Source organism: Ambystoma mexicanum, chromosome 10 (assembly GCF_040938575.1).
Source record: "Ambystoma mexicanum isolate Mex_15411 chromosome 10, UKY_AmexF1_1, whole genome shotgun sequence".
NCBI lineage: Eukaryota > Metazoa > Chordata > Amphibia > Caudata > Ambystomatidae > Ambystoma > Ambystoma mexicanum.
Genome location: NC_090932.1, coordinates 1,491,049,912 through 1,491,071,685, shown reverse-complemented (window position 1 = coordinate 1,491,071,685; position 21,774 = coordinate 1,491,049,912). Strand labels below are relative to the sequence as shown.

General features: G+C 50.7%; 1 protein-coding gene across 16 annotated transcripts in view; it reads left to right on the top strand.

Annotated features, from left to right (window-relative positions):
• CLIP1 (CAP-Gly domain containing linker protein 1) overlaps window positions 1–21,774 on the top strand; it is a 1,286,645-nt gene that overhangs the window by 266,452 nt on the left and 998,419 nt on the right. The gene's annotated exons all lie outside the window — the stretch shown is intronic.

The window sequence follows — 21,774 nt, the reverse complement described above, 5'->3', positions numbered from 1 at the left end:
ATGACGTCGATACGCCGCCCTCGAGGACCTCCTCCGACGGCCGACGTCACTGGATGTTATAAGTAGGACGCACGACGCCTGTAGCCTCAGTTCCGTTTTTTCCGCAAACGTGTTCGCTTCGGAGATCTCCGCGCGCCTCGACTCTTGGGAGTTTCTGTTCTTTTGGTACTTCGAACCTGTTTATTTTGTGAAGTATTCTCGGGATGTCTTCCTCTTCTTCCACCCCGCGTCCGGGCTTCAAGAAGTCGGGGACTGCGGGTCCAAGATGTCGGTGACTCACATGACGCTTGCCTCTGGTGCCTCGAGGAGGCCCACGACACGGATGATTGTGTCGACTGCCAGTCGCTTACGTCCAAGGCCTTGCGGGAACGTAAGAAGAAGATGTCGGTCGGTAAGGTGTCCAAGCTCCGGAAGGCGAGGTCTGCTGGGCTTTCGACGGACAATTCGAGGGGCGACTCTCCGCATCGTAGTCATAAGTCTAGGGGGTCTCGGTCCCGGATTGGGTCCCGCCACTCCTCTGCCTCCTCGAGGCACTCCCGGAAGCGCCGTCATCGGTCGCCTTCCCAGTCCTCATCCGAGGACTCCGCCCGTCGGCGGGTTTCTTATCCCACCAAGCGTTCCTCTCCAGAGGAATGGGCTTCCTTCGGGAAGAAAATGTTGGCAATTCTTGAATCGCAGGGCTCCGGTCTGTCCGCGCCTCCGAGAGGGATCGGTCGTGACCATACTGGAGACACCGCTCGTACGCCTTCAGGCTCGGGTGGTCGGCACGATTCGCGGGAGAGGTCCCGCTCGGACAAGGGGAATTGTTCCAGTCATGCCAGTTCCAGGTCCCGGTCCTCGACACGCTCGAGCCCGGGTGGACCTGTGAAGTCTTCGAAGAAGACGTCGACGCCATCGGCGCCCAGGCTGTCGAAGGACATGCTCAGGGCTCCTCCCTCGAGGCCTGTGTCGAAGCTGTCGATGCTGCCGGTGCCGCGCTCGACGTCGACGCCGTTTCACTTAACGCCCTCAATGCCTTTTCGAGGCTGTGGTGTCGGAGGTACCCCGTGGCACGGAGGAACCCCCAAGAAAGGCTCTGGCCAAGGCAAAACATGTCTTTATCCCGCTTTCATTGCCCATTTTCCAGCCTATGGAGTATATTTCTGAGGTGGAAGAGGGTTCTGAAGATGGGTTGGTTCCGGACACGGTAGGAGATACTTTCTGGTCATAGCCAGATTGAGGACTTGCGTCAGTCCCTGCATGACGCCAGTGGTCGGGACACCTCTCTGGAGGTGGAGTTCTGTAGGCCTGAGCCTGGCACCCATGCCGAGTCATCGTACCAGTGCCTTATGTCGAGGGTCACTGACTACTTGGGGTGGTCGGCGCCCCCAGTTGATTTTGTGCAGGATGACCTGATGGATATCCTCGACCAAGGTCCACCCACTGACCCAGTACTGCCATTCCATATGGCTCTGCAGAGAAGGGTGGCAGCGGCTTGGAGTGCTCCAGAGAGTCTCGCGGCAGTGGGCAAGTCTTTGCCGCAAAAATACCGCCCGTTCAGTAGCGACCCCTGCTACTTCACCACGCACCCTACTCCGGAGAGTTTGGTGGTGCAGGCGGCTACGGCCCCAGCAAAGCAGGCGTCGTATCCAACCATCCCTCCTGATAGGGACGACAAGCGTTTTGATGGCTGGGCGAAGAAAGTGTTTTCTTCAGGGGGTATGGCTCTTCAAGCGGCCAACTCTGTATGTGCCTTGTCACGTTTCACGCACAATCTGTGGAACTGTATTTCCTTAGCGGCTGAACATATTCTCGAAGGGGACGAACGGGATGGTTTTCTTGCTATTATTCAGGATGGCAAGGATGCCATGTGTGAGTCCGTTCAGTCGGGTTTGGACATGGCAGACTGTGTCAGCCTGTCCATGGTGGCGCGCACCGTGATACGCAGGTTTGCGTGGTTGAGGAAGTCGGGGTTTGCTCCTGATGTGCAAGCCAGGCTCCTCAACATACCCTTTGATGGTGAACATCTTTTTGGCAGCAAGGCTGACGAGAGCCTTGAAAGGTTGCAGACCTCCAAAGCTGCAGCGAAATCGTTGGGCGCTGCAATCCGCCAACCTCCACTTTTTTGTCCTAGGGGACAGCAGTGGAGGGGAGGTTCCTTTCGTTATTACTCATCCTTTAGTAAAGCGAGAGGAGCTGCAAGTCAATGGGGCAACCGTAGGAGTGCCAGAGGTGGAAAACAAGGTACTCGAGGTGCCAAGGCCGCGCGAGCAGTTGCCTCTTTGCCGTCAGGCAACGCCGCAGCCGCTTCTGCTCAGTCATGAGGCCCATGCTTCGCCGGTTGGGGGAAGGCTGGCGCAGCATCTTGTAGAATGGCGTGCCATTACTTCAGGTGTGTGGGTTCTGGAGATCATAGCCCACGGCTACTGTCTTCCTTTCCGGCAGAGGCCTCACGACAATCCACCAGGGAATCTCTCTTTGAAGAGTCCGGGTCCGCTCCTTGCGCAGGAGGTTCAAGCCCTGCTGGAGAAAGGCGCCATAGAACTGGTGCCTGTAGCGGAGAGGAACAAGGGATGGTATTCCCCTTATTTTTTCCCCTTATTTTTTGATTTCCAAGAAAGACAGGGGATTGAGACCCATCATGGACTTGCACGGTTTGAACAATCTCCTCAGGAAGGACAAGTTCAAGATGGTTACTCTTTCTCAAGTCCTCCAGGCCCTTCAACTTCAGGACTGGTTGGTGTCTCTCGACCCCAAGGACGCTTATTTTCATGTGCCGATCCATTCAAAGCACAAGAAGTACCTGAGGTTCGATGTTGGCGACTCGCACTTTCAGTTTCGGGTCCTGCCGTTCTGATTGACCTCCGCCCCGAGGGTCTTCACCAAGCTCATGGTAGTGGTGGCAGCGTATCTCAGGAAAGAGGGGGATTCACGTCTACCCCTACCTGGACGATTGGTTGATCAGGGCGCGCTCTCCCGGGCAAGTCCTGGATCATCTGTCTGTCACCTGCCACTCCCTCCACAAGCTGGGCTTCTCCCTCAACTTAAAGAAGTCCCACTTGACGCCAACTAAAAGGCTCCAGTACATCGGAGCAGTGCTCAACATGTCCCTGGGGCAGTGTTTTCCTCCCCAGGTGAGGGCTCATCACATTCAGCAGATGGTGCACAAGTTTCAGCATGCCCAGAGTCTCCCACCGTTCGAGTTCTTGAGATTACTTGGCCTCATGGCATCCTGCATTCTTCTGGTGCCAGAGGCCAGGTTGCGGATGAGATCTTTGCAATGGGCACTCAAGCGTCAGTGGTCTAAGTCCTCCGGCAGGATGTCGAACCCTGTTCAGGTGCCGTCCTCGGTCGCCCAGGACCTTCTGTGGTGGACTGTCGAAGGCAATCTGATGAAGGGGGGTCCATTTTGGCTACCCTGGCCGGAGGTGACGATAGTGACGGACGCATCCCTCACGGGATGGGTAGCTCATGCCAACGAGTTGACAGTCAATGGTCGTTGATCTCCGTCGGAGTCCAGACTCCATATCAATCTGTTGGAGCTGAGGGCCGTCAGGCTTGCCCTGAAGGCTTTTCTGCCGACTGTGCAAGGAATGAATGTCCTGATCCTGACAGACAACACAGTGGCCATGCACTACCTAAACAAAAGGGGGGGGCAGGGTCACTTCCTCTGTGCAGGGAGGCGATGCAGCTCTGGTTCTGGGCAATACAGCAGGAAGTTTCGATCTTGGCAGTTCATCTGGCCGGAGACAAAAATGAGACGGCAGACGCTCTGAGCAGGCAGAGCGTGATCTCTCACGAGTGGGAGTTGGCTCATGAGATCCTCCTGGAGATCTTCGCCCTTTGGGGGACCCCTCAAGTGGATCTCTTCGCCTCCAGTGTCACCGGAAGTGCGAAAGGTTCTGCTCGCAGGAATTTCCTCCAGGAGGAGCCTTAGGAGACGCGTCCGTGGTGGATTGGTCATTCGCACTGCTGTACGCGTTTCCTCCAGTCCCCGTCATCCCACAAGTGCTGCGGAGGTTACGAAGTTCCGGTTCCCGGATGATCCTCATTGCTCCAGCATGGGCCCGGAGGACGTGGTACCCGGACCTTCTCGACTTGTCCATCTGCCCTCCACATCGTCTTCCCTACCGAGACGATCTGCTCTCACGGGAGGGGGGTCAGGTTCTCCATCCAGAGGTCAGATCCCTCACCCTTCACGCTTGGTTTCTGAAAGGTTGAGGTATAAGGATTGTGACCTCCCTGAAGACGTGATGGAGGTGTTGCTTTCGGCCAGAAGGCCCGCAACAAAGTCCCTGTACCGTTGCCGTTGGAGAAAGTTCTGCGACTGGTGCAGGGTTGAGAATGTGGATCCGTTTTCATGTGACATTCCTGTGTCTTTTTTGCTTTCTTTAGCCCACAAGGGCTTGCAAGTGGGTACCGTTAAAGGTTACCTGGCAGCGCTGTCCATATTTAAGCGCTCGTCTGAAGAGTGTTCTTATTTTAAAATCCCTTTAATTTCTCAATTTCTAAAAGGGCTCACTAATGTGTTCCCTCCGTCACCTTTCCAGGTGCCCGGTTGGGATTTGAACCTTGTCCTCAAGTTTCTGATGGGTGCTCCGTTTGAGCCTTTGCATTCGTGCCCTTTGAGACTGTTAACTCTTAAAACTGTATTTTTGGTTGCGGTCACTTCCGCTCGCAGAGTGAGTGAGTTACAGGCACTTTCAGTTAAACCACCCTTCACTGTATTTCATAAGGACAGGGTTGTCTTTAGAGTTCGTCCTTCCTTTCTTCCGAAGGTGGTGTCGGAATTTCATTTAGCCCAGAAGGTTATTCTTCTGGCATTTTATCCTCCTCCGCATCCTGGTAAGGAAGAGGAGAGGCTCCATAGGCTCGATCCTAGGAGAGCTTTAAGCTTTTATATTTCACGCATGTCCCGGGTCAGAGTGGACGATCAACTCTTCATTGGTTACGCTGGAAAGCATTTGAGACAAGCTGTGACTAAGTGGACTTTGTCTCGCTGGATAATTCTGGCAATTTCTGAATGTTACCGCTTGGCGGCTAAGGACCCACCGGTCGGCTTACGGGCCTATTCTACCAGGGGTATGGCTGCCTCTACTGCCCTACAGAGGGGTGTTCCTATTTGTAACATCTGTGATGCAGCCACCTGGGCTTCGGTCCATACTTTTGTACGTCACTACTCCCTTCGATTCCATCCGTGGGCAGCATCTGGCCTTTGGCAAGGCGGTCCTTTGTTCCGCAATTTGATTGGGCATTGTAAATTTCTGTATTCTAAATTCTTTTCTCACTGCTTTGGGAGACTGTCATAGATATGGAATACGTCGGAGGACCCAATCCCCTCGAAGAACAAGTAACTCTCTTACCTGGCAACGTTCTTTCGATGGGATGGTCCGACGATGTATTCCATATCGCTGCCTCCCTGCCTTCCCCGCTACAGAATTTCTTATGCGATTGCAGCGTACGTTTCCGCAAGGCTTTGTTTAGTTTAGTTTAGTTTATTCATTTGTATTGCGCACCGGACCCGAGGGTATGAGGGCGCATGAGCAGCAAGGTTATTCATAGCTTGGTTACAGGTTGCTTATACTTTACATTACATAATTACGGTGTGACAATGAAGGGATATGTGTACAGTTTGGCAGGAGATAATGCAGTAAATATATTTAAAGAATTACAAATATTTACAGATTTAATATTACAGATTTACTTAAAGCATGCAATGCGGAGAGCAGCCGTGTGGTGTTAGAGGTGTTAATGGTTCGTGTTCTTTAACCAGTGGATGTAGTTGCATCTAAAAAGTGAGTAAGATTGGGGAGTTCTGAGCGATGGAGGTAAGGAGTTCCAGTGTTGTGGTGCTTTCATCTGGAAGCTGTTTCCACCCATTTTGGTGCGTTTAAACCTGGGGACAGTGAGCAGATTAGCATTGGAGGTTCTGGTGGGTCTGATGAGGGTGTGTTTGCATATTCTGTCTGCCAGATAGCGTGGGGCAGCGTTATTCAGGCATTTGTGGGTAAGCGATGCTACTTTAAGCAGGATTTTGTCTGTTGTGCTGAGCCAGTTATGGGATTTCCTGATATTGGAAATGTGTTCCCTCCTGGGAATGTTGAGCGCTGCCCTAAGAGCGTTGTTTTGTAAAGTCTGAATTTTGTTGGTGATTTGCTTGGTGGCTCCTATGTAGAGGGCGTTACAATAGTCAAATTTGGATAATACCAATGATCTGGCTAGTGTGGTGCAACTCTGGGTGGAGAGGAAGGGTTTGGCTGCTCTTATAAGCTTACATGTGTAGGCCGTGGAGGCTGCCATCGAGCTAACCTGTTTGTGGAAGGTTAGGGAGGAGTCGAGGTATATTCCTAGAGTTTTTACTTCTTTGGAAACCTTGATTAGGTTCCCGTCTATGATGAAGTTGGCGTAATTGTGGTCGAGTTTGGTTAGGTTGGAAGTGGAACCAAGGATGATGAGTTCAGTTTTGTCATCATTCAGGCATAGACTGTGCGAAGCCATCCATGCCTGGATGATGAGATACACCCTGTTCACCAAGGCCAAATCCTGGTTGTAATCTCCCGTCAACGGGATGAGGATCTGTGTATCATCGGCATAGTTAGTGTAGGTGATACCCAGGCCATCTAGATCATCAAACAGAGGTTTCGTGAACACGTTGTACAGAGTGGGGGAGACGCATGAGCCCTGTGGGACTCCACACATGATGGGGATGGGCTCGGCGGCGGCAGAGGAGGAGAAGACACGCATGGATCTGTTGTTGAGGAATGACTCAATCCAACTGATGGCATCTTGTGAAAAGTGGGCAGCTGAGTCTAAGTGATTACATAGGATTTTATGGTCAACTAGGTCAAACGCCGCGGAGAGGTCTAGCAAGAGTAGTAATGCAGTTTTCCCGTTATCTCTAAGGACGTCTATTTGGGCTTTCAGATCTATCAGGGCGGTTTCAGTTCCATGTTGGGGTCTGAAGCCGGATTGTCTTATTCCTAGAAGGTGGTTTGTTTCAAGATATTTTTGGATTTGTTGGTATGCTGTCTTGTCTAGTATCTTGAGCAGAAATGGGACGGTGGTAATTGGTCTGTAGTTGGTCGGGATGGACGGGTCGAGGGAGGGTTTTTTGAGGAGAGGGAGGACCCAAGACTCTTTGAGGTTACTGGGGACTGTTCCTGAGGTGAAAGAGGCATTGATGAGTCTGGTGATGAATGGCGAGAGGTCTCTTTGTGTGGTCAGACTGGCAGAAGACTGGTGCCACACGTTCTGGGGAAAAAACTACAACTGAGGCTACGGGCGTCGTGCGTCCTACTTATACCATCCAGTGACGTCGGCCGTCGGAGGAGGTCCTCGAGGGCGGCGTATCGACGTCATTGACGCAGGACGCTGACGCTGAACGATTTTCCGAAGCAGCACAGCTGTGGTGATTACTGTCATACGTGCCAAATAGACTGCTGCCTGAATAAAATGTCTTTTAAAAAATAAAACAATGTTTTAATACAGTTTAGCATAGTAATGTATGCGTCAATCCAACAATCCATGAATGCAAATCAATTTCTTGGAACAAAATATGTATGGGCAAATGCAAGTCTTTATAACACAATAGGAAGATTAGGTGGTCTCAAGTACTCGTCCCTTTCCATCCATGGCCTCGGCAAAAACGTAAGCAATAAACCCAGATGGGCAGGGCATTACCGGGTCAGATAATGCCTTGGGCCTGATTTATAGGCCAAAGTGAGGACCTTAACGTTAGCCCCGGGGCATTACCAGACCTGGTAATGCCCCCGCCCAGATGGGTTTATTGCTATTAGCATCTTGGTATGTTTTACCAGGATGCTAATATTTTCATTTTCTTTTTCCAAGTTGAGAAACAGCGTGCTTGCCATTTCTCAACTTGGAAAAAAACTACAAATCAAGATAGCACCATGGATAAGGGAGAAGAGAACCACACATTGTCCCTTCTCCCTCTCCATGGCAGCAATTAACGTGACTGAGATGTGTTGGGAACCCTTAGTGTTCTCGCCGCCAGCGAGGGACAAGGAAGCTGCAGGTTTGTAGGGGAGAGGGGTGTATGAGGGATGTTGAAATTGGAGGTGGGTAAAGCGATGCAGGGCAGCATGTGGTGCATTTGACCTCTGTCCTGGGGGGGGGGGGTTGATGGTGGTCTTCCGCTACTGAGGAGGCTCAGAACAGGGCATTACCATGAGGTAAAGATCACATTCCAAGCTTCCTGATTGGCTGGGAGGCCGCTTGACCCCCGCCCTCTGCGCTGAGGTGATAAAAGAAGCATCAGCAGCAAAGGTTGTCCAGTTCCAGAAGGGGCATTTCTTCTTCTAAACACCACTCATCAGACTTGCAGAGGTGGTGCCATCAGGCAAAGTCACCAATTCTGGTGATTAAGAACATGGAGATGAAGTTATCTTTCTCCTTCCACGACTTCCTCCTTGTCAGTCATTAATTTCAGCCATTTCCCAGCAGGAGGTCGGTTCTATGTGAAGCACTTAAATTAAAGTGCTATGTAAGTAACACTAATGTTATTATTATTCATGCCAAACAAACTACATCATGTTAACGATAACAAAATTGCAAGGTATGTTTAAATTAACTTTCCTTCATGAATGAGCTAAATTCAATAGTGTTCAAATCAGGCAACACATGAATATCTTTATTTAAACTTTTATACAGTGCTGGACCTACCCGGTGGATCTCTGGCTGCTTAACAAACTTCAAAGAAATCGGGTAAAAAGTTAAACTTTTCAGAACATGATAGGATCATCAGAATGGATAATGGATACCAGGGACAGGTTTAAAGAAAATCTCCCGTCCCCTGTGGACAAGGCAGCGGCCGACACGGTTCAGCAGGATCCTGACCTGTCGGATGACGCGCAAGGCGATCAGGACAACGATGACCTTCCCCGCTCTATTAGAGCTTTTCATGACTGGGTACTGGACATGATGTGCTTCTTGGATGTTCCGGTGCCCGAGGCACCCACTCCGCAGGAGGGCGTGCTTTCTGGGGCATTCACCCTGTTTCCTTTGGAGTGTACCGGCCTGTTCTTGCAGAAGGACGTTCTGGCTGAGGTCCGGAGGGTCTGGGAAAAGCCACACTCTGGACTTTTCATCAATAAGAAAATTGACGCGCGATATAGGCTGCATTCTTCGGAAGAGGTGTACCTGTTGTCTTGTCCGCCCCCCCCCCCTCCTCCACAGTGGTGGCTGCGGCCACTTTGCAGCCCAGGCCTGCAGCATCCTCTTCCACGATGGCTACTCAGGTTCTATGAAACGAGGATAAGCTCCTTGACTCCCTTGGGAGAAAGATTTTTGCCAACTCGGCCTTGCAGCTCAGGCAGGCCAATGCCGAACTGGTGTCAGCGGGGGCTAATATGCGGATGTAAAGGTCTGTCGGAGTTTGAGGAGTTCATTCCAGTCGAGAAGCTGGAAGTCTTTAAAGCGGGATTATCCGATTCCAGGGTCTTGGCCCAGGATCTCCTGGAGGCTGTGGCTCATCACGTAGACACCTCGGCTCGGGGAATCATGCTGGGGGTTGATACCTCACGACAGGCGTGGCTGCATGCAACCAAATTCTCAAAAGAGGTGCAGGACAAGGTGTTGGATCTTCCGTTCGACGGTAAGGAGCTCTTTCTTTCTACAACAGATGTAGAGCTGACCAAGACAAAGGCTAGCACCCAGACACCTAAGTCCATGTCGGTCCTTGTTAAGACCCCTTTCAAAAACCAGAGACCGTTGTCGCAAAGTCGACCCTCCTCTGGCTTTAGGGACTTCCTAGACCGGAAATCTCGCAGAGTGAATGCCCCTTTGGGGAATAACTGCCGGAGGCAACAACGGACTCGGTTTTTCTCCCGCTCCTCAGCCTCCTCCTCAGGTTCAGGTGGCAACACCACCAAAAAACCTACAAAATGAGGGTTCTCTGCGCTCGCACGAGACCCAGTGGGAGGACGTATCACGTCTCATTGTGAGGCGTGGCAGACCATCACCGCAGACAGATGGGTCTTGTCAGTCGCTTGGGCGGGTTTACGCTTACCCCTACCCACTACCCCACCCTTCAACCCTCCTTTTCAGCTGTTGGGTTCGCCCTCCCTCCCTCAAAGCCGAGGTCCAGAATCTTCTGGACCTCAGAGCAGTAGAACCCGTTCCCCTTGGGGAGCGAGGGGAGGGCTTCTACTCCCGGCTGTTTACGGTGCCCAAACCCAACCAGGCTGGCCTAGGCACCATCCTAGACCTTTCCCAGTTCAATCTTTTCCTACCCCAAGAGAAATTCAAGATGATCACGCCCAGCCATATACGGTCCTCCTTGCAGATGGATGATTGGCTCACCATGGTGGATCTTCAGGATGCGTATATGCATATTCTGATTTGGAATCCACACAGGAGATATCTCCGTTTCTCTTTGGGAGAGGAGCACTTCCAGTTTCGAGTGCTTCCTTTCGGCCTCAGCTCTGCGCCGCGTGTCTTCACGAAGATGATGTCGGTAATTGCGGCCTGTATTCGTCTGCAGGGTATCCATGTGTATTCATATTTGGACGACTGGCTCTTACACAGTCCTTGCCTGTTGAAAGCAGCGGGCAATCTTCAGTCTTTCCTTCAGCTCCTGTTCCATCTTGGGCTGTCGGTGAACTGGCGAAAGACTTCCATGACGGTCTTGCAGGACTTGATTTTCCTGGGTTTTCGCTGGAACACGATCGACTGCAGAGTGTACCTGACCAGGGACAGAATGGCGGATCTGTTAGCCACGTGTCAGATGTTTGCGCAGTCGGAGAGCATGTCGGCCTGGTGGTTTCAGAGGCTTCTGGGCCTCATGGCCTTGTGCGTGTTGGCTCTTCCTCGTCTCAAGATGAGGCGGACTCAGATGGCTCTTCGGAGTTCTTGGCGTCAGGATGTGGACCCAGATTCCAAGCTGATAATGATTCCGGTTTCCATGAGAGTGGACCTGGAATGGTGGTCATCTCTCAGCAACCTGTCGGTGGGTGCGGGGTTCCAGTACCCAGCCCCTACGGCGACGATCACGACGGACTCCTCCCTCCTGGGGTGGGGTACGACGTTGGATCCTCTTCAGGTCTCGGATCTCTTGTCGCCTCAGGACAAGCTCCTCCACATAAATCATTTTGAGCTTCTGGTGATCTTCCTAGCGCTCAGGGCGTTCAGACCGATCATAGCCAACAAGGTGGTCCGCATACGTACAGACAATGTGGTGTCGATGTATTACATCAACAAGCAAGGGGGAACCAAGTCTCCCCCTCTCGTGGACCTGTCCATCCAGATTTGGGAGTGGGCTGTGCTTCATGGTGTTTTGGCTGCTTGCAGTGCACATTCTGGGCCAGCTGAATGTCACAGCGGATGCCCTCATCCGGCGGACAGATGTCAGCTACGAGTGGGAGTTGAAGGCAGAGGTCCTCTCATGGATTTTCTTGCGTTGGGGCACACCGGAGGTGGACCTCTTCGCTACGGCGGTAAACAAGAAGCTTCCTCAGCATGCCTCCAGAGGGGGGCTGGGAGCCTCCTCTCTGGGGGATGCTCTCGAGATTCCATGGCACAACATGAGAGCTTACGCCTTCCCGCCTCTGCCTCTAGTTCACCGTGCAATTTGGAAGCTGAATAACTCAGTGAACTGTTCCCTTCTAATTATAGCCCCGTGGTGACCGGCCAGGTTTTGGTTCTTAGAACTTTAACACCTGTCGGTGTATCCGCCGATCAGGTTACCAGTGACCCCAGATCTTCTTCATCAGGGGGAACAGCAGATGTGGCACCCCTCGCCACAATCGCTGAGCTTGGCAGCATGGTGCCTGAGTTCAAGTCTTTAGAACATTTTAACTTGCCTGCGGATAGCATGCGTATTATCCAGGCAGCCAGGAAACCCTCGACTAGGTCCCAGTACAGAAGCAAATGACTCAGGTTCTGTCATTGGTGTTTAAACAGGCAGTTGGACCCAAGGGGGGATACAGTTGACATGGTTTTGTCCTTTGTATCTTTCTTAGCAGAGTCGGGTGTCCATGTTCTGTCATGGATAACTTACCTTTCAGCGGTTTCTGCTTACATTTCTACGGACCAATGCTCTTACTCTCTGAGTAACCCAGTGGTTAAGAGGCATTTTGCAGGCTTGACACGCCTCTATCCTCCAATTCGTAGTCCGCACCCGTCGTGGGATCTAAATGTAGTCCTGACGGCGTTGTGTCATAAGCCTTTCGAGCCAATGGCTACGGTGGACCACAAGTACCTGTCCTGGAAAGTGTCCTTTTTGTTCATCTTTACGTCAGCAAGGCGGGTGAGTGAGCTCCAGGCCTTGTCGGTGGAGCATCCCTTTTTGGTCTTTCACAAGGATACGCTAGTCCTACGGACGAATCCTGCTTTCCTGCCGAGGGTGGTATCTGAATTCCATCTGAATCAGTCGATCTCCCTGCCAGTCTCTTTTCTGAACCCTACCTCAGAGGCAGAAAGGGTTCTGCATTGTCTCGATGTCAGAAGGGCCCTTAAATTCTATCTGGACAGAATATCCGAGCTTAGGAGTTCTCAACGGTTTGTGACTTTTGGTAACCCTCAGGGTAAGGAGGCATCTAAGGCGACTATTTGTCGGTTGATCGCTGCCTGCATTACGAAGTCTTTCACCGTCCAAGGGATGAAGCCTCCTAAGGGTATTCATGCACACCTGGTGCGGGGCAAGGCAGCCATGGTTGCTTTTTCAGAAATATGTCCCCTGGGAGTCCATCGCTAGGGCAGCTACTTGGGCCTCGCCATTTGCTTTTTGTAAGCATTATTGTCTTGACATGAGCTCAAGAGCTGATGCTCAGTTTGGTCAGGCTGTACTGAAGAACCTTTTTCAGTAAGGGGTATTTCCATCCACCCGTAGTTCCTGTAAGGAGTGCTTGGGAATCTCCCATAAGTATGGAGGAAAGGGGACGGGACGTAGGAGTATAACCAGGTTACTCACCGTAGTGACCACCTTACTCCTAGTCCATAGTCCCCTTTCCTCCATACGCCCACCCGCCGTCCCCTCTAATAAGGTTCCTCTGTTATTCTAATAGGTCTTAGACCTGGCGATAGAAAAGGACTGATGGGTGATGCGTGGGGCGGAGCCAAGGTGGGGGTTGCGGCCGCGTGCCAGGCCCCATGCAAGAAAGAGAGGAAGGACACATTTTTGCAAAATTTGTGATGCTTTTTACAAAGTGCTCCGGTCCCGTCCCACAGGACAGAGAGATGTCCCATAAGTATGGAGGAAAGGGGACTATGGACTAGGAGTAAGGTGGTCACTACAGTGAGTAACCCGGTTATTTCATAGAATGTTTGCTTTAAGAAGTTTAATTTCCGTACCGTGTCTCCTACTTCCAGCGATTTTAGTTCAGCCCTCTTTTGCTCTAGTGTTCGTAGCTCTTTCTCTGTAATTCCGCTGGGAATATAGTCTACTTTCCAGCTCCCTAATTTCCCTGCAGAGCCTTTCCTCCTGCAACCTTTGCTCCCTTTTTTCTTGGCTCCCTCCTCATTAATTGTCCCCCTCCAGGTGGCCTTCCCTGCGTCCCAGGGTGTGGTCTCCCCTACTTCCCCGTTATCATTCATCTGGAAGTATTCCTCTAGCGCGGCCGTTAATTGCTGGGCAAAGGGCTTGTCTCGCCACAGGTACTCATTGCAGCGCCACTTTGAGTCGGCTCTATGTATGCCCCTTATATCGAGTTCCATGGTGACCATATCATGGTCCGACCAGCCCACCGGTCGGATTGCACTATTTCTTAATCAAGACCTATGCTCCCTGCCAACAGGTAGTTGGTTATGGTAAATGTCGTATGAGCGCTAGATAGGAATGTGTACCCCTTTTGGTCTGGGCGCAGGACCCTCCAGACGTTCAGTAGGTCCCTAACTTCTAGACTCTTTTTGAATGTATATTCCCCTCTCAGCGGTTGCCCCCTGGGTTCAGATCTCGTCACTTGCCTGTCCATCTTGACATCTGCCCAGGTGTTGAAGTCTCCCCCTATTATGACTACCCCTCTACTCCTGGCCATTATGATGGAGAGGGCCTCTTCATCAAATGCGCTTTTGCCCTGATTGGGGATGTATACTCCAGCTAGTGCTACCCAAGTCTCCTCCCAGCTCCACTAGACCACTAAGAGCCTGCCCCCCATCAGTGAGTGCTGAACTGAGTTTTACAGACGACACCGCTGGTGTAGAATCAGGCCTACCCCTCCTTTTTTTCTGTCCGGCCGAAGCCCAATAGGTCGCCCCGCCCTCTTTCCTCTTAGTGGCCTTTCCTGAATGAAGAGGATGTCTACTGCTGCCCTTTAAATTCTCGCCCCACCAGGGACCTTTTGGTAGGGGAGTTCCGCCCCTGGACATTTAGCCACACCTCCCTCAGGAGGCTGGTTCCCTCCGCTTTCATCATTTTCCCCTCCATTCATGGGCTAGTACCTTTTGCTTACACCCCCATTCCGTACCCTTTCCCTTTCCACCTCAATATCTCCCTGACCCCTCACCTTCTCTTGGTTTCTGTTCCGTCTGTTTCCCTCCTCCCAACTGCAAACTAATAACAGAACTATCATCAAGGAACAGCAATTGGGTTCACAACCCATGGTACCCTGTATTGAGACGCCCTCCTTCAACTGAGGGCCACTAGGTTAAAAACTCCTACCTGCCAGGGGTCATACTTTAATTCCATTCGCCTTCCCCTTTACCTCGCAAGTCCTTCTTTTATGATGCCTTGGTCTCTCCTTTCGGGTTAGGGCCGCTTTGATGGGGACGGGGAGCTCAGTTTCACATATTTCTTTCCAATTTTACTTCTCTTGCGCCTCTGGGGCCTTGCCTCGGCATGCGTTGACCTGGAAGTGTGGGCACCCTGCGGGCCTGTTACTGTTCTTGTTTCTGGGATCTGTTTGATGCTGCAGGACTTGTTTTGCCTCCTCCGCTGTGATGACTCTGTATTCTTCTCCTTTTAGCTCGAATAGCAGTGCGAAGGGATATGCCCACCTGTACCAGATTTGTCTGTGAGCCAAGTTGTGAGTGGTCTGCATTCCCTCCTATGCCCCAGGGTGAAGCTTGACAAGTCCTGGAACAATTGGACCTTGGACCCTTGGTAATCTATTTCCTGTACCTGTTTCGCCCTGAGAAGAATTTCTGTTTTTTTCTTTGTACTGAAGGAATTTCACTACCACGGAGCGTGGACTGCCACTGAACGCTCTCCCTCCTCTGTGGGCTCTTTCTATCTGCATGGTCTTCCCTCCTTCCACCTGATGGAGGAGGTTCACAATGTCCTGCACTTTCTTCTCGACCTGGGCCGGTGTTTCTCCATCTGCTTCTTCCAGACTCACTATGCGTATATCCGTTCTCCGTTCTCCGTTCTATATTCTCCAGGTCGTGTAACTTCAGGCCAGACTCTTCTTCCCTCAATTCTACGTCTGTCATTCTGGCGTTCAGTTTCATCTCCACCAGGTTGACATTGATCTGTTTGTGTTCGAGGTTCTCCACCTTCCCCTCTTTTTTCTCCATCTTCCCTCGCAGTTCCGAAATGGATATTTGGATGTCCGTGCGTAGGGCTCTTATCTCTGCCATAACCCCTGCAATGTCTTCCTTGATAGTGGCATTGGACATGTTTGGCACCGTCTTGAGGCCGTCCCGTGTTTGCAAGGCCTCCCTCCTTCTGAATTGTTGCAGGGCTGCCAGTCCTCTTGTGGGAAGGCCTTGTGCCGGCAGCCCCTCTCTTTCCTAGGAGCCTATGTTGGCATTTTGGTTGCTCTGCCGTGTATGCTCTGCGCTCGGCCTGAGCATGCCCCCTGGGCTTATGCTGGCCGCTGTTAACTTTCATTCTCTGGGTGTGGGGGGGGGGGGGCAGGTCTACGCTCCCTGGGTATGTATTCCTCCTCTCCGGTGGAGCTTTATCCGGGGCCCCTCCAATTGTCCCACCAGTCCTCTGCTTCCCGGCTGCTGTTATGAGTGGCCCCTGCGTGGTGGGAGGCCTCTCCCCCTTTTCTACTGGCTGTTTTATGGCAGGCCTGCTCGATGGAGGGTCTCCTCTTCTCTTGTTCTTGTATTTACTGCTTCATCCACTGCCCTTCATATACTGTTCAGGAGAGCCAGACTCCTGGGTGCGCCTCCTCGTTAGCAGTCCAGAATTCTGACTCAGGACCCTGGCTGCTTTGGGGACCTCTGCTGGTCCTTCCCTTGCATGCGCCCGGTGGTAGGGCCCTTCGCGGCAGCACCTGCTGCTTCTGGTGGGTCCTTTGGTGATATGTCCCTTTGCTGGCCCCCTGGACTCTCCCTCGCTCTGTGTAGGGGGAGTCAAGCCCTCCCTTCCCAGGGCCTCAGGCGCTGGGATGGCTATGTGTTTCTCCTCTCGGGGTGGGGGGCAGAGGGGGGTCCGGCTCCTCACACCGTGTCCCTCCAGCCATCGTGGTTGATCGAGGAGGCCCTTGCATGTGGGATGGCGCCACCCCCTCCTTTACTGGCCATGATCTGTCTGGCCTGGATGGCAGGTGCTTTCCTCACCTCTGTGTTCTGCTGGCCTCCCGATAGTCCCAGCTCCTCCTGGGCTGCTCAGAAGTCCTCGCCTCCCACTTGCTCCTCTGTGCTGCCTAACAGGAGTTTAGGAATAGGTCCCGGGACGCATTGAGTCTTCTACTGCTTTCCGCGCCCGAGGTACGTGGCTACCACTCTTCCCCCCCACCTCGACAACGCATCCCGCCAGAGGACCTCCATTGGGCTCCCCCAGGCCGCGGGCCCCGCCTCTCTGTTGCAATCTTGCTGGGGCAATGCCGGGTCTCTCCCAGGTCCGGTGCAAACAGTTACTTATTTGACCCCATCCGGTGCCTCTGCCTCAGATGCGGCACCGTTTAGGCAGTGGAATTAGCTCTCATCTCTTTTAGCCCCTCAGGTTCTGGAGCTATGTTTCAGGCAGCCATTGCCGTCCGCGCTCCCTAGTGTTCTCCAGAATACAAATTTGTAATATTTATGATCTGCCCAATGGTACGTCCACAAAGACCACTCAGTGTCTGATCAGTAAAACTCTCTTATCATGTTATAATAGACATCCAACTGATAAGGTCTTGATTGCAGGGAATTTCCATGTTCATGATTTACACGTAAAAAACTTTCATGAGTTGACTAATGAAACCCATGAAACTTGTAAGCAGTATGCGTCTTGTGCTCAAGATCGTGGCTGGAAAGTTTGTTGAGGGTCAGGATTTGAATTTCCTGTCTAGGGCTAACCATGAGAACCCTGGCTCTCTTTACTTGGACCAACGGTCAATCTAAATCCCATCTTGATTACGTGATTGTGAACACAAAAATGTCTAATTGATGCAACCCATTAAATATAATTCATAATAAGGTAAGTGACCGTGCAATGCTTACTTGGACATCTAGCCTGGCCCACCATTATGTTCGATCCTACTATTCTCCGGAAATTGAAATAAACTAATCCGGGAATCTCATGTTATGGACTGGGAATATGATCACAAAGTATAACATTTTACATTTGGCTAACAGGAATCTTTGGAACACTGGTTGAAATTGCTTGATTGGTTTATAGAATCTATGATGACTAGACTTGCCATCGGGTCCCCCCCCAGTGCCAAGGCCTTTTTTGGTGATTTCAGTATGTCGCCATTCAATCCCATGTAATGTTTTTGTTACATGAGATATCTTGGCCACATTTGGCTCCTTTTTCTTCCCACATGTCGGTGGTCATAACACCACCAAGGATTCCTAGTTTGATGTATGGGGGTGAGAGAAAATACCAAAAAGGGAGTTTTTTTTTCTTCAGAAAATGCCAATAAAATGATGCACAAAGAAGCCTGTGGTATTTTCCTTGTAAGAGCTAGGAACAAATGGTTTGCTGTGCTTAATTCACTATCTTCCAGGCTTTCAAGAACAGGTTGAGGGGGAAACCAAAAAAACATATTTGTATATGGTTACCATCCGTTTTGTGAGAAGTAGGCGATTTTGCACTTTTTTTCCAATAGGCTATGCGTGGACGGAATGGAAGAGGAGGGTAGGAAAGCAGGGGAAGACAGAAAGGCATACATTTCTGAAAAGTAGACAAAATTCCAAGTTTAGGAAGGGGTGGTTTGCGCAGGTCAGGCAACAACTATGTACGGAAAATGTCCATAGTTTGGGGAAAAATTACAGAAAAAAAAGGTATGTGGTGGACATGGTTGTCCCGGTAAGGCAATGGCTTCTGTGAATTGTGAGAAAAGCAATGCTCCGATACATTCCCCCGACTCTTCCAGTTAGGAAAGTAACATTTTTCGTTTCACAAAACAAGCAACATGTCTGCGGCCATGGGCATCCATATCCCATGTGGGTGTACTGTCCCAAAGCACAGCGGCAGCGCAAGGGGGACCCTGGCAGGGTCCCCTTCCCTCCCTAGGGGGAAATTCTGTAACAACGCCCAGCCAGCTCTCCAGTGATGTCCCTCGCCTTGGGCAGCGGTCTCCCATGTGGTCTGACCATCCCCAAGCCCAGCATCGGTTCCAGGGAGCCCCAGCAGGGTCCCTGACCTTTCCAGGAGGGAGAAGCGGTAACGCACGCCAGCCAGCACTCCAGGATGGCCATGGGTGATGTCCCTGGCCTCGGGCGGCTGTCTCCCATGTGGGTTGACCATCCCCAAGTGCAGCAGCAGTCCTTGGGAGCCCCGGCAGGGTCCCCGACCTTTCCCCCAGGGAGAAGCTGCAATGCAGGCCAGCCAAAGCTCCAGGATACTCCAGGGTAATGTCCCTGGCCTTGGTGGGCTGTCTACCATATGGGGCGACCATCCCCACGTGCAGCGGATGTCCCAGGTAGCCCCGGCAGGATCCCCATCCCTTCCCTGAGGGAAATTCTGTAACGCATCCGAGCCAGAGTTCCAGGATTTGTCGGGGGCGATGTCCCTGGCCTTGGGTGGCTGTCTCCCATGTGGGTCGACCGTCCCAAAGTCCAGCGGCAGTTCCGGCAGGGTCCCCATTCTTCCCCAGAGGAAAAGGCTGTAACACAGCCCAGCCAGAGCTCCAGGTTGGGCTTGGGGATGGTCGACCCACGTGGGAGACAACTAATGTCGGACTTAAACAGGGGTGCATTCTTGCACCCCTTCTTTTTAACTTGTATGTGTCCAACATGGTAACTGCGATAGAAGCTGCAACACATTTTCCTCCAAGGATCAATAAAGTGGCAGTGTTGTGGCTTGGCTACGTGGACGACACTGTCCTTTTTGACCAGACAGCAATAGGATTGCAGCGCTCAATAGAAGCAGTGACAGACTTTGAGAAATCCAAAAACCAAAGTAATGTGCTTGGGTGGCGGCCTTCCCAAAAAGCCCTTATTTAATTGGAAATTGCATACTATCAAACTGGAAGTGGTTGACACTTACATCTACCTAGGTTTTCCTACTAGGCTTAATCCCACAAACCGGTTCTATAAGGACATTATAACCCTCAAAATCTGGAAATAAATGGCTGCTCCAGAGTGTTACCTTAATAGCAAAGGGGCAATAGCACAGAAGGTTTATTGACAATTTACTGCACAAGTATCATTCTTTCAATCGCCTATGGTTTGCAGGCTCTGCCCTCAAGATTTGTTAAATGGCTTGGGATTTTCGAAGCTAAGCTACTTAGATCAGTGATGAATCTCCCGAGCTTTGTACCTGTCGAGGCATTGACGGTGGAGTTCCCTTACAATGACGTGGTTGGTCCAACACACTATTCTTGAACTGATTTCTCCTCCTTGCACATCTAATGAGCTTCTGGGATTACTGGCCAAAACCCCTCGAACCAAGAGAGTAAACACATTCATTTTGGAACTAAAATCAATGGCCAACACCCTTTTGACTATGTTGGGAATAACTCTAAAGCAGAAATCGAGACTCTGGGTCAGAATAAATAATTTGGGAATATTAGCTGATAAGAGATTTCAGACTTTTGCAACACAAAGTTTCTTATTAAATGAACCTTGTTCTTACCTACGAAGCACCGTTTTCTGGCTTTAAAAAGATGTATTCTGTATATGCGATTCAACCTACTCCGAACACTGGAGTATGTAGGAGCATGGTAAAAGCTTCCCTATGATTTAAGACTCTGTCGATTGTGCAATTTGGATATTGAGGCAAGTCGACGTATACAAGGTGCTCAAGGCAAAAATGTTCTTATATTAGTGGGTATGGGAATCTTTGTTCCATACTCCGATCGGTTCGACTCAGATCTATTCTGGAATACACTGTTAGGGCAGATTCCATCGTTATAACAGCTGCTGTGCACTATGTACGGAAGGAGGCACTGCACTTTCCGTACCTATCAGACTAGCTGACTCGCCACCTTGCTCATCGTGTGAAATACTCACAGCCAAATTGCAACTTTCCAACAACCGTACCATGACCATCCATCTGATCTATAGGTCTCCAGTACCAGTAGGGACATTCGAGGAGGACCTCACTAGTCTCATAGCGAATAACACGCAAAACCACTCCCAAACGCTAGTGATGGGTGACTTTAATATCGGCTTCAACAACCCAGACAACAAGCATGCCCACTCCATAGCCTCTCTACTGAACGACCATGGGCTTACCCAAAAAATCCTTTCACCTACCCACATTAAAGGCAGAACCCTTGACTGGGTATCTGAACTCAATTGTAACATCACCATCACTGACATTGTCCCTCAACTTTGGACACACCACTACTTAATCAACTTCACTGCCTCACTTGATCTCCTTACTCCTAAAATTATCAACATGATACCCCCCCTACCCACTAGGAGAAAAAAAGACATATCTGCCAAAAAAAATCTCATCCCACTTCTCCTCCCTGCCATTAATGGCCTGGAGAATAACACTGATCCAGCCACCCTAGTGGACACCTTTAACCAAGCCATGGCCAAGGCACTAGATAACATTGCCCCCTTAAAACTGTGTAAAGGTAAGCAAGTAGGGCACCTGAACGCCTGGTTCACCTCCCAACTAAATGAACTTAGAATACAGAAAAGGAAATTACAAGCCACCTGGCGTAAATCGCCCACTGATAGTAATAAAGCTACACTAGCCCAACTATCTAAACGCTATAAGAAAGAAATCACAATCACAAAGAAAAACCTATTTAATGACAGAATCACAAAGGCCGAATCTAGTACCAAAGAGCTTTTCTCCATCCTCCGTGAAATGGAAAACCCAATACAACCAATTGACACTGTCCCAAAAGACAAGACATGGTGCACGAATATACAGAGTGCCCTGACTAATAAAATATCCTCCCTCTAACTCAAAATAATTTAAAAAAAAGACTCCTTGCTCACCGATAACCAACCACCACCGCCTCCGGAGTACAACACTACTCCACCATTTAGTTTCAAGACTATCTCTATCATTGACACCGAAAAGGTCATTCTCTCCTTGAAACCCTCCAACTGCAAGGGTGACAGTTGCCCAGCGCAAATAATCAAGGACGCAGCTAGAGACCTAGCTCCATTCATCTCAAAGCTAATTAATTCCTCCTTCAAATCAAATACGGTACCGACTAACCTGAAAGAATCCTGGGTCCTCCCCCAACTGAAAAAGCAAACGCTTGACTCATCAATATCCACCAACTATAGACCCATTACAACAGTACCCTTCTTACTCAAAATTATTGACAGGGTAGCTTATCTACAAATTCAAGACTACTTTGAAACTAATCACTTGCTAGGATCTCGACAATCAGGATTCCGCCCCCTCCATGGCACTGAAACAGCTTTGCTAGACCTCAAGACTAAAATTGAGGAACTAAAGGACAATGGCAAAACCACCTTGCTACTACTGTTGGACTTGTCAGCAGCCTTCGACTTGGTGGACCACGCAGTGTTATGCAGCCACTTAAG